This window comes from Bubalus kerabau, chromosome 3, assembly GCF_029407905.1.
Source record: "Bubalus kerabau isolate K-KA32 ecotype Philippines breed swamp buffalo chromosome 3, PCC_UOA_SB_1v2, whole genome shotgun sequence".
NCBI classification, from domain to species: domain Eukaryota; kingdom Metazoa; phylum Chordata; class Mammalia; order Artiodactyla; family Bovidae; genus Bubalus; species Bubalus kerabau.
Genome location: NC_073626.1, coordinates 10,061,892 through 10,072,732, shown reverse-complemented (window position 1 = coordinate 10,072,732; position 10,841 = coordinate 10,061,892). Strand labels below are relative to the sequence as shown.

At 44.5% G+C, this 10,841-nt stretch overlaps 1 long non-coding RNA gene across 1 annotated transcript; it reads right to left on the bottom strand.

Annotated features, from left to right (window-relative positions):
• Positions 1–434: 434 nt before the first annotated feature.
• Positions 435–9,289, bottom strand: LOC129647423 (uncharacterized). Its single transcript, XR_008712322.1, has 4 exons — positions 9,005–9,289; positions 7,993–8,056; positions 6,184–6,369; positions 435–1,415 (listed from the first exon to the last, which is right to left on the bottom strand). It is a non-coding gene; the product is annotated as an uncharacterized LOC129647423 (long non-coding RNA).
• Between the last annotated feature and the right edge of the window lie 1,552 nt (positions 9,290–10,841).

The following is a 10,841-nucleotide window of genomic DNA, read 5'->3' as shown; positions in this document are numbered from 1 at the left end:
CTAATCCTAGCTTGATTGAAGAGGTGTGACCAAATAAATATTGTTGGTGTAAGCCACTGACTTTTGAAGCGGTTAGTAACAAAGCAATAGGGTAACTTCCTTTAAGATGAGGCAACTAAGAAACTCATATTCTATAAACTGGCAGAATTTCCAGGCTAGCTCCTTAAGAACCCAGAGTATTCCTAAAAGCAATACAAATCATCTTCCTTCAACTACTTCAACATCACATCACATCTGAAGGATGGCTTAGTATTGCAGGACAAGTTTGGACTCCACTCCTATCACCATCACAGGTGGGGAGAGAGGGAATAGAAGGTGTGAGAATTAATTCCAGGCACTAACAATTTACTCTTCTACCTGAATTTTTTTTTTAAGTCTTCACAAGTCCTAATCTGCATTAAAGAAGCATCTTTCCAGATGTTCTGAAATGAGGAGCCAGTTAGGTGGTTGGTCCCACAAGGACTCAGATCTCTATGCAGAAAGGGCCTGGCGGGGAGGAGTAATGGGGAGGGTATGTTTTTATAAGGGGCATAGGATACCTCTGTAAGCTTAAAAACAGCTTCTACAAAAAAGGTAAACATGGAATGTTCCCAGAGTTCATAAAGATCATAGCTACTCCCCTTATTTAAGACGAGGAAACTGATGTCCCAATCAAGATGCCAATGTTCTGATTCCTAATCACCTACTCTTTCCATTTACCATGCTTCTTTTAAACTACTAAGAATTTTATTGTTTGGTTTAAGCCATTTATCACAGCTGTTACCTTAATTGTACTTTTTCTTATTTAACAACCACTGGGACTTAAAATGTATTTATCCAATATATTTCATAGAATAAGTGTGCCCTTTTTACATGAGATTTCAGGTATTATGGAAAAAATCATTACATAATTTATTTCTCTGAGCATAGAATTTTCCCATGATTTTAAATCACAGTTTCCCTGGAGCAGATCAGTTTATTTTGATGATTAGTATGAACATTCAGAGTGAGAGAGGTGGACAACAAGAAGCTTGGAGCCCCTGGGGACAGTGTCCTGTCTGAGGTGCTTTAGGAAGACCCATGCTAGTCTCAGAGACTGATTTCCAGCATAAATGAATAACCTGTATACTGGGAGAAAAACGCAAAGATTTGTAGAAACTAAAGAACGATTAAGGACAAGCAAATATAATCCTGTCTGATAATGTAAGAGAAAAAAATTGGACGTGGTGAAGATTTCATTCTAAAGGTGTAGGATATGTATTCAGAACTGATCTCCAAGGAGGTAAAATTCAAGCCAGATTTTGAAGGAACAGAAGCAGTGTTAGGATGATAGATGCTCTTTCAATCCTGGAAGAACGTCAGCTTATTCAGATAGGATCCTCAGGTCTGGTTTCTCTTGCCTCTTCAATTATGCAGTATGTTGGATTTCCAAGAACCTTTTGAATTGGAGCAGAAACAAACAATCAAACATAAAAGCCACAGCGGACCTACTGTGGAGATGTGGTGACTTAGTAAAATGATCTTTTTCCTAGGACACTGACCAAAATATTTTTCAAGGCTAAAAAAATTACTCAACATTTTAAAGTGGATGCAATGTCACATCATTTACTTAGAATGTGACCAAAATGTCTATTATTTACTTATTACCTTTGGTCTCTCTTTAAAATTGACATTTCTATTTTTAATACAAGTCCATTGAATGAAAAGACAGGTCAAAGCTGTGTGTATTTCAGGGACGATATGTGTTTCTCGCAGTGATGATTTCTGTTTTCCATCCCTTCAAGGATTACAGGTTGTTTAGATCTGAAAACTTCTGTACGAGAGGGTCAGTACAATCTGGCGTGGCAGGTGTGAGTGTTCACTCATGACTGAGTCTTTTTTGTCCCCATGATCTGTAGCCCACCAGGCTCCTCTGTCCATAGGATTCTCCAAGCAAGAATACTGGAATAGGTTGCCATGCTCTCTTCCAGGGAATCTGCCTGACCCAGGGACTGAACCCACATCTCTTGTGTTTCCTGCATTGGCAGTCAGATTCTTTACCACTGAGACACCAGGGAAGCCCCTCAGTATGGTCCAGGGCAGTCAAAACAGCACCAAGATGCTCTGTAGCAGAAATATTATGTATGGGGGGAGGCCTTTCATTTTTGCCTTTATTTTCTTTATGTGGAAAAGCTCTCAAGATACTTTCTCTGAGGGAGCAGGGCCTCTGCTTCCTTGCAAGCATGCTGTTTATCTGGAGGTACAGAGTCTTTGCTAACGGGTGCTCACTGCCCTCAGAAGCACTTTCTGAGTTCACAGAAGGAGGGGGCAGTGCCAATGTCACCAGCTGATAAGGCCAGGCAGCAGCCCAAACCTGCAGATCAATAGGGAGGCAGGCGGCTGCCGCTGCCAGGGCAGACAGCCTAGTGTCTGCTCTCATTTCACTTCCTGCCCGGTCCCAGCCCATCACTATGGTCACGCAGGTCAAAGGACAAAGCATGCCTTGGTTTCAGATACATACAGCTCTTGTCCCTATGGAGGTGACCACAGTGAGCTTGTCTAATGAACGGATGCAAAATGCCATCCTCCACCACAGTTCAGACAACCTTTCTATCAAAGAGAACATTCAACAGCCTCGCTGTTGTTGCGACTTGATGCTGCCCCCCAGCCAACTCCATGGGTGTGAGACTCCATGCAGTCACATGAGCCCGCCAGGGCTCGCTGCCTGGTTTCAGGCTCTGCTGTTGCCATTTGAAATCCTTACTAATTCTTCAACTAGGGTCCTGGAAAAATTTCTTCTCCAATTTCAGAGGCATTGATTGCTGGCCAGAAGTCCACTAGTGGTCTCAATGCCTGATCCTTTGTAGGTGACTTGCTTCTGAAAGCGTCTGGAACTTTTAGGTTTTCTAATTTCCGCATTTCTGTGCCTCTCCTCCTGCCTTCTTTTGTGTCTGCTATCCCCAAGCCAAAGATGGAGAAGCTCTATACAGTCAGCAAAAACAAGACTGGGAGCTGACTGTGGCTCAGATCATGAACTCCTTATTGCCAAATTCAGACTTAAATTAAATAAAGTAGGGAAAACCACTAGATCATTCAGGTATGACCTAAATCAAATCCCCTATGATTATACAGTGGAAGTGAGAAATAGATTTAAGGGACTAGATATGATAGATAGAGTGCCTGATGAACTATGGACTGAGGTTCGTGACATTGTACAGGAGACAGGGATCAAGATCATCCCCATGGAAAAGAAATGCAAAAAAGCAAAATGGCTGTCTGGGGAGGCCTTACAAATAGCTGTGAAAAGAAGAGAAGCAAAAAGCAAAGGAGAAAAGGAAAGATATAAGCATCTGAATGCAGAGTTCCAAAGAATAGCAAGAAGAGATAAGAAAGCCTTCCTCAGCAATCAATGCAAAGAAATAGAGGAAAACAACAGAATGGAAAAGACTAGAGATCTCTTCAAGAAAATTAGAGATACTAAGGGAATATTTCATGCAAAGATGGGCTCGACAAAGGACAGAAATGGTATGGACCTAACAGAAGCAGAAGATATTAAGAAGAGGTGGCAAGAATACACAGAAGAACTGTACAAAAAAGATCTTCACGACCCAGATAATCACGATGGTGTGATCACTGACCTAGAGCCAGACATCCTGGAATGTGAAGTCAAGTGGGCCTTAGAAAGCATCACTATGAACAAAGCTAGTGGAGGTGATGGAATTCCAGTTGAGCTATTTCAAATCCTGAAAGATGATGCTGTGAAAGTGCTGCACTCAATATGCCAGCAAATTTGGAAAACTCAGCAGTGGCCACAGGACTGGAAAAGGTCAATTTTCATTCCAGTCCCAAAGAAAGGCAATGCCAAAGAATGCTCAAACTACTGCACAATTGCACTCATCTCACATGCTAGTAAAGTAATGCTCAAAATTCTCCAAGCCAGGCTTCAGCAATATGTGAACTGTGAACTTCCAGATGTTCAAGCTGGTTTTAGAAAAGGCAGAGGAACCAGAGATCAAATTGCCAACATCCACTGGATCATCGAAAAAGCAAGAGAGCTCCAGAAAAACATCTACTTCTGCTTCATTGACTATGCCAAAGCCTTTGACTGTGTGGATCACAATAAACTGTGGAAAATTCTGAAAGAGATGGGAATACCAAACCACCTGACCTGCCTCTTGAGAAACCTGTATACAGGTCAGGAAGCAACAGTTAGAACTGGACATGGAACAACAGACTGGTTCCAAATAGGAAAAGGAGTCCATCAAGGCTGTATATTGTCACCCTGCTTGTTTAACTTATATGCAGAGTACATCATGAGAAATGCTGGGCTGGAAGAAGCACAAGCTGGAATCAAGATTGCCGGGAGAAATCTCAATAACCTCAGATATGCAGATGACACCACCCTTAATGCAGAAAGTGAAGAAGAACTAAAAAGCCTCTTGATGAAAGTGAAAGAGGAGAGTGAAAAAGTTGGCTTAAAGCTCAACATTCAGAAAACTAAGATCATGGCATCTGGTCCCATCATTTCATGGCAAATAGATGGGGAAACAGTGGAAACAGTGTCAGACTTTATTTTTGGGGGCTCCAAAATCACTGCAGATGGTGATTGCAGCCATGAAATTAAAAGACGCTTACTCCTTGGAAGGAAAGTTATGACCAACCTAGATAGCGTATTCAAAAGCAGAGACATTACTTTGCCAACAAAGGTTCGTCTAATCAAGGCTATGGTTTTTGCAGTAGTCATGTATGAATGTGAGAGTTGGACTGTGAAGAAAGCTGAGTGCCAAAGAATTGATGCTTCTGAACTGTGGTGTTGGAGAAGACTCTTGAGAGTCCCTTGGACTGCAAGGAGATCCAACCAGTCCATTCTAAAGGAGATCAGTCCTGGGTGTTCTTTGGAAGGAATGATGCTAAAGCTGAAACTCCAATACTTTGGCCACCTCATGTGAAGAGTTGACTCATTGGAAAAGAGTCTGATGCTGGGAGGGATTGGGGGCAGGAGGAGAAGGAGACGACAGAGAATGAGATGGCTGGATGGCATCACCAACTCGATGGATGTGAGTTTGAGTGAACTCCAGGAGTTGGTGATGAACAGGGAGGCCTGGCGGGCTGCAATTCATGGGGTCACAAAGAGTCGGACACGACTGAGTGACTGAACTGAATCCCCAAGCCTAAGGCTCTTTTGCTTAAATCTCTCCAGAACTAAACCTCTTTTCTCCTGCTGGAGTGGGGCAGTCTAGTCAACCTGGACTCTGTAAGACTTTCCTTCCGTCTTCCTGCTGGCACCTAGGACATAGACTTCTTGCCTCCAGAACTGTAAGATAATACATTTCTGTTGTGCAAGGCACCACGTTTGCGGTACTTTGTTACGACAGCCCTGAGAAACTGACGCACCACCTGAATTTCTACTTATCCAGAAGTTTGTCAGTCGCCTCTGACTCTGTGCGACCCCACGGACTGTAGCCCACCAGGCTCCTCTGTCCATGGGGTTCTCCAGGCAAGAACACTGGAGTGGGTTGCAATGCCCTTCTCCAGGGGACCTTCCTGACCCAGGGATTGAACCTGTGTTTCTTAAGTCTCCTGCATTGGCAGGTGGATTTCTTACCATTAGCACCACCTAGGAAACCATCCAGAAGTTTATTGGTAAGAATTATATCTATGTTCATAATCAGCTTGACCAAATTCTATTGTTAAAAAAATTTAATCCTTGACCAGGACATACCTATAAGGGTTCCTGGGCAGGCACTTCTGCTTGTCTGTGAGCAGAGCTTTTGTCAACAGAACCCACATCATTAATCCTGCCCCACTGAAGGGAAGGACATCGTCCTTTGATACAAGCTCTTATGATACAAGGACTTCTGGACAATCAAGCTGCTGGTTGGGGAGCTGACAACTGTTTTGTCCAGGGATGGTCTTTAGTGTTTTAAGGTCCCGTATTATTTTTCTAGGGCTGTCATAGGGCTTCCCAGGTGGCATTAGTGGTAAAGAACCCACTTGCCAGTGCAGGAGACATAAGAGATGTGGGTTTGATCCCTGGGTCAGGAAGATCCCCTGGAGAAGGGCATGGCAACCCACTCCAATATTCTTGCCTGGAGAATCCCATGGACCATGGAGCCTAGCTAGCTACGGTCCATAGGGTCGCAAAGAGTCAGACACGACTGAAGTGACTTAGCAAGCACACACACACTGGGCTATCGCTGACTGAGTGATTTAAACAACACATACTTATATTCTCAGGGTTTCTGGAGGCTAGATGTCCAAGATCAAGATGTGGGCAGGCTTGGTTTCTCCTGAGGCCTCTTGTCTTGGTTTGCAGATGGCTGCCTGTCTGTGTGTCTGAGTTTCCTCTTCTCATAAGGACACCCTCTGATGGCCTCATTTTAATCTAATCATCTTTTGGCAAGCTCTTATCTGCAAAAACAGTCACATTCTAAAGTATTAGGAGTTAGCATTTCAACATACAAATTTTAGAAAGACAATATTCAACCATAGGGCTTCCCAGGTAATGCTAGTGATAAAAACAAAAAACCCGCCTGCCAAACAGGAGACGCAGGAGTTGCAGTTTCAATCCCTGGGTAGGGAAGATCCCCTGGAGGAGGGCTGGGCAACCCACTCCAGTATTCGTGCCTGGAGAATCCCATGGACAAGGACCCTGGCAGGCTATACAGTCCATGGGGTCACAATGTCAGATATGACTGAAGCAACTTAGTATGCATGCATGCATTCAACCATAATACTGTTCCATCAGAACAGATCCAAAGAAGAGTCTCCTAGACCCCAGGATGAGACTGAGGGAGAAGAAGAATTGGGGTGTCCTAAGGCTGTGAGTTTGCTGGGTAGTTCTGACCAAGTCCTCCAGGGTCTGTGAGCAATCCAACAGGTGAAGAAGAGCAAGTGAATATGTGACTGGGAGTGGCTCATGGAGGACCCGCCCACTGGACCAGGCCTCCAGGTCACTAGTCCTTTGCTAGCAATGCTCCTGTCATGGTCACAGTAGCAGAAAACAGACCCTAATTCCCTGGAGCCCACATGCCTGGGGGCTGGGGGCTCTGGCACTAGACTCGTCCATGGACTGCGGCACGCTGCCTGCACCCAGAACCACACAGACAACAAACACAATGAGCAGATACTTGTCTCCAGTGGCCATAGTATCACTGAGTCTTAGTGAAGACATGTGACTCTCCAGGGACCCAGACTGAGTAGGCAGAGGAACAAGGATTTAGTGTAGATATGCCTGGCTCCAAATCCATACATGTTCCATCACATACCACACAGACAGTGCTTCACATATCGTATACCATAACTTTAGGTCTGTGAAGGTGAGTTCTGTGTGTCTACTAGGCCACGGGATGCCCACATATTTGGTGAAATGCTATTCTGTGTGCATCTGTGAGGGTGTTTCTGGATGAGGTTATCATTTCAATCAGTACACTGAGTAAAGCAGGTTGCCCTCCCTATTGTGGACAAAAGTACTAGCTGCTCAGTCGTGTTCAAATCTTCGTGACCCCATGGACTATAGCCTGCCAGACTCCTCTGTCCATCAGACTTCCCAGCAAGAATAGTGGAGCGGGTTGCCATTCCCTTCTCCAGCGGGTTGCCATTCCCTTCTCCAGGCGAATCTTCCTGATTCAGGGATTGAACCCACATCTCCTGCATTGCAGGGGCTTCCCTGGGGACTCAGACGGTAAAGTGTCTGCCTGCAATGTTCGGAGACTTGGGTTCGATCCCTGGGTCAGGAAGATCCCCTGGAGAAGGAAATGGTAACCCACTCCAGTACTCTTGCCTGGAAAATTCCATAGATGGAGGAGCCTGGTGGGCTACAGTCTGTGGGGCCGCAAAGAGTTGAACACGACTCAGCGACTTCGTTTACCGTCTGAGCCACCAGGGAAGCCCTATTGTGGATGAGCCCCATCCAGTCCATTTTGTTCAATCCAGGCCTGAATGGAACAAAAAAGCTGAGGAAGGAGGAATTCTCTCTGTCTCTGAACTAGCCTAACAGTCCTCTCCTGCTTTTGGACTCAGACTGGAACTTACCCCATCAGTTTGTCCTTGTTTCCAACTTAGCAACCAGCAGCCTCCGTGTCACATGGGCCAATTCCTTAAAAGAAATTCATATATAAATAAATATATATATGTATCGCCTATTGGTTTTGTTTCTCTGGAGAACCTGGGCAAATACAGACTCCCAAATGCTCTACAAATGTTTTCCCACAAGGATTGATAAACTATTAACAGATTATTCTTGTTAGCTCAATAGAAAATAAACAAAATGTTATTTAATTAGCCATTTCTAATTACTGTCTCTAATTGAACATAACAATAGTGCACTTAAACCCTATTCTCTCTACTCCAGACTTTGATGATTTAAGACTGGCTTTTCCCTAAACACAGCTGAACGAATGAGCCCTTTCCTTTTAAATTCTTCATATCAACTTTGTGCTTATCTGGTAAGAGGATGAGAATGATGTTTGCTGAGCAACTACTTGGCATCAGACCGTTGCATGAAGTCCTTACATGGTATCTGCCATTTGGAATCTTCACAAGCATCATGTTATTGATTCTTTTTCTTGTGCCTGTGGTGGATGGATGGCATCCGTGGGAACAGCAGAGTTATAGAGAGAACCAGCTCTTTTGCAAGGAGGTTTCTCCATTTGGTCAGAATTTGATAACTCCTCTGAGAAGAATAGATGCTTTGAAATTGGTGCTGGAGAAGACTCTTGAGAGTCCCTTGGACAGCAAGGAGATCAAACCAGTCAGTCCTAAAGGAAATCAGCCCTGAATGTTCATTGGAATCACTGAAGCTGAAGCTCCAATACTTTGGCCACTTGATGCAAGAAACCAACTCATTGGATAAGACCCTGAGGCTAGGAAAGATTGAGGGCAGGAGGAGAAGGGGGCGACAAAGGATAAGATGATTTTATGGCATCATCAACTCAGTGGATATGAGTTTGAGCAAAACGCAGGAGATTTTGAGGACAGGGCAGTCCATGGGGTCACAACTTAGCATTGGACACAGCTTAGCGACTGAACAACAACAACTGAGTACCTTTAGGAGACAAAAAGCTGGATTCCAGATAGGGCTGGATCCCGATGAACTTCTCAGGGTCTTAACAGTTGGACTTAACGGAGACAGCAGCAGACGACATGCAAAAGAATTCTGGCCGAGTGATGCCTCCCAGTCGCCCCCCGCCCTCCATTCTGCTGAGCTGTCTGGTTCAGAAAGCAACCCGCCCATTGAGAGCCTCCAATTGAGATGACATCCCAATAACTACCTGAGCCCCGGGCTGGCAAAAACCCGAGGTGTGCAGTCAGCCTTAATCACAGCTCTCCTCAGTAGCACTTAAAAATGGAGTTGATGAATTTAACAAGAAACACATGTTTTCATTTAAATTACAATTAGCAATTAGAGAGTTAAGTGTGCCCTAGATAGAACAGATAATTGTTGTCGAGTTTGTGGCATAGCTACTTTACTGTTGCCATCCTCCTTTTATGTTTTGCTTTATGTTTTTATAGTAAATTTATGCAGAAACTGTGAGAGAGTCTCAGGTTAAAGAAAGCTGCTGGTTTGGAGTTATTTGGCTTCTAAAAAAAAGGGTCACCAGCCCAAGCCCACTGCACACCTCTTGTCTCGTGTGATTCTCTTTCTTTTAGGAAATGTGAAAGAGAATTTTTTACCTACCCCCATGTAAGTTGGATCATCTGTCAGTGAGGGTTGCGGTGTAAATTACATGTTTCTGAGTAATGAACAATTGGTGAGAACTGCTTCCTCTTTGGTATGATTTCCTGAAAATCCAGAAAAGGAAAAACAAGCTATCTTCTCCTTTACGCTCTCTGGAATGTTTCCCAGAGAAATTAATGTTCACTTCTGCTTTTCAGACGAGATTATTTTTTTAAAAAAGAGGCCAAGGAACGGTGCCAATACATACACTTTGGGAAACAAGTCAGGTGCATTCCACATGGCAGGGAACCTGGCTAACAGACCTGCCAGGGTAAACCCACGGGGGCCGAGTAGCCGGAGCACAGCCACTCCTGGTCCCTGCAAGGTTGCTGTAGCAAAGCAAGCTGGTGCTTCTGACGAAGACCTCTAATGAGAAACTAATTCCTGGTGAGGAGCCCCTCCCTCCGAATAAAATCCAATAAAAGGAGAGAGACATGGTTTATGGTGGAATTACCACCGGCCTGAGAACAGTACAGATCAGAGCCAAGACAAGTAATTGTAGGTGGCTCGGAGACCTGAATATATATAATTCCTCGGCACGGTCCAAAAACCACAGCCGTTGTCTAAATTTTAACAAAACCAGACAGAGAAGTGAGGGGAGATGGCTCCTTGGGGATACCGTTAGGTATCTGAGACTTCTGGCGGCGTTTGCTGTAACTGGCAAAGGCGTTGATGGCCGCAGATGACCGGTAGACTCTGGAGAGCATCTTTTCTGGATTTCTTTAAAGGGGGTAGCACGTTATACAGGCTGAACAGAATGGAAATCATCTCCAGTTTCTACAAAGCAACCAGCCAGTGTTTTATTTTAGCTACTCCCATCGTCGCATACAACCTGTCACTCAAAATAACAACAACAAACAACTCAGAAATCCTAAGTGAGGAGTTCGCTTGTTTCCCAGGGTTCTGTAAATGTTTCCAGGTCAAAACACTAGGATGAGAAAGAAGTTTCCCTGTCTTTTGTTGCTGGGAAAACACGCAGAGCAAAACTTCCGCGAGCAGACAGAGAGCCAGGTTCGGCTTTCTCCTCCCGTGTTGTTTTCCATCTTGTGGAATTGTTTGTCCCGAGCATCAGAGACAGGGAGTAAATCCTCCCCGTCGCGCTGACAGCCCTCGTGGAACATCTGCATAACGACGGGATTTATTCTGTTCATTATGACTGCCGCAG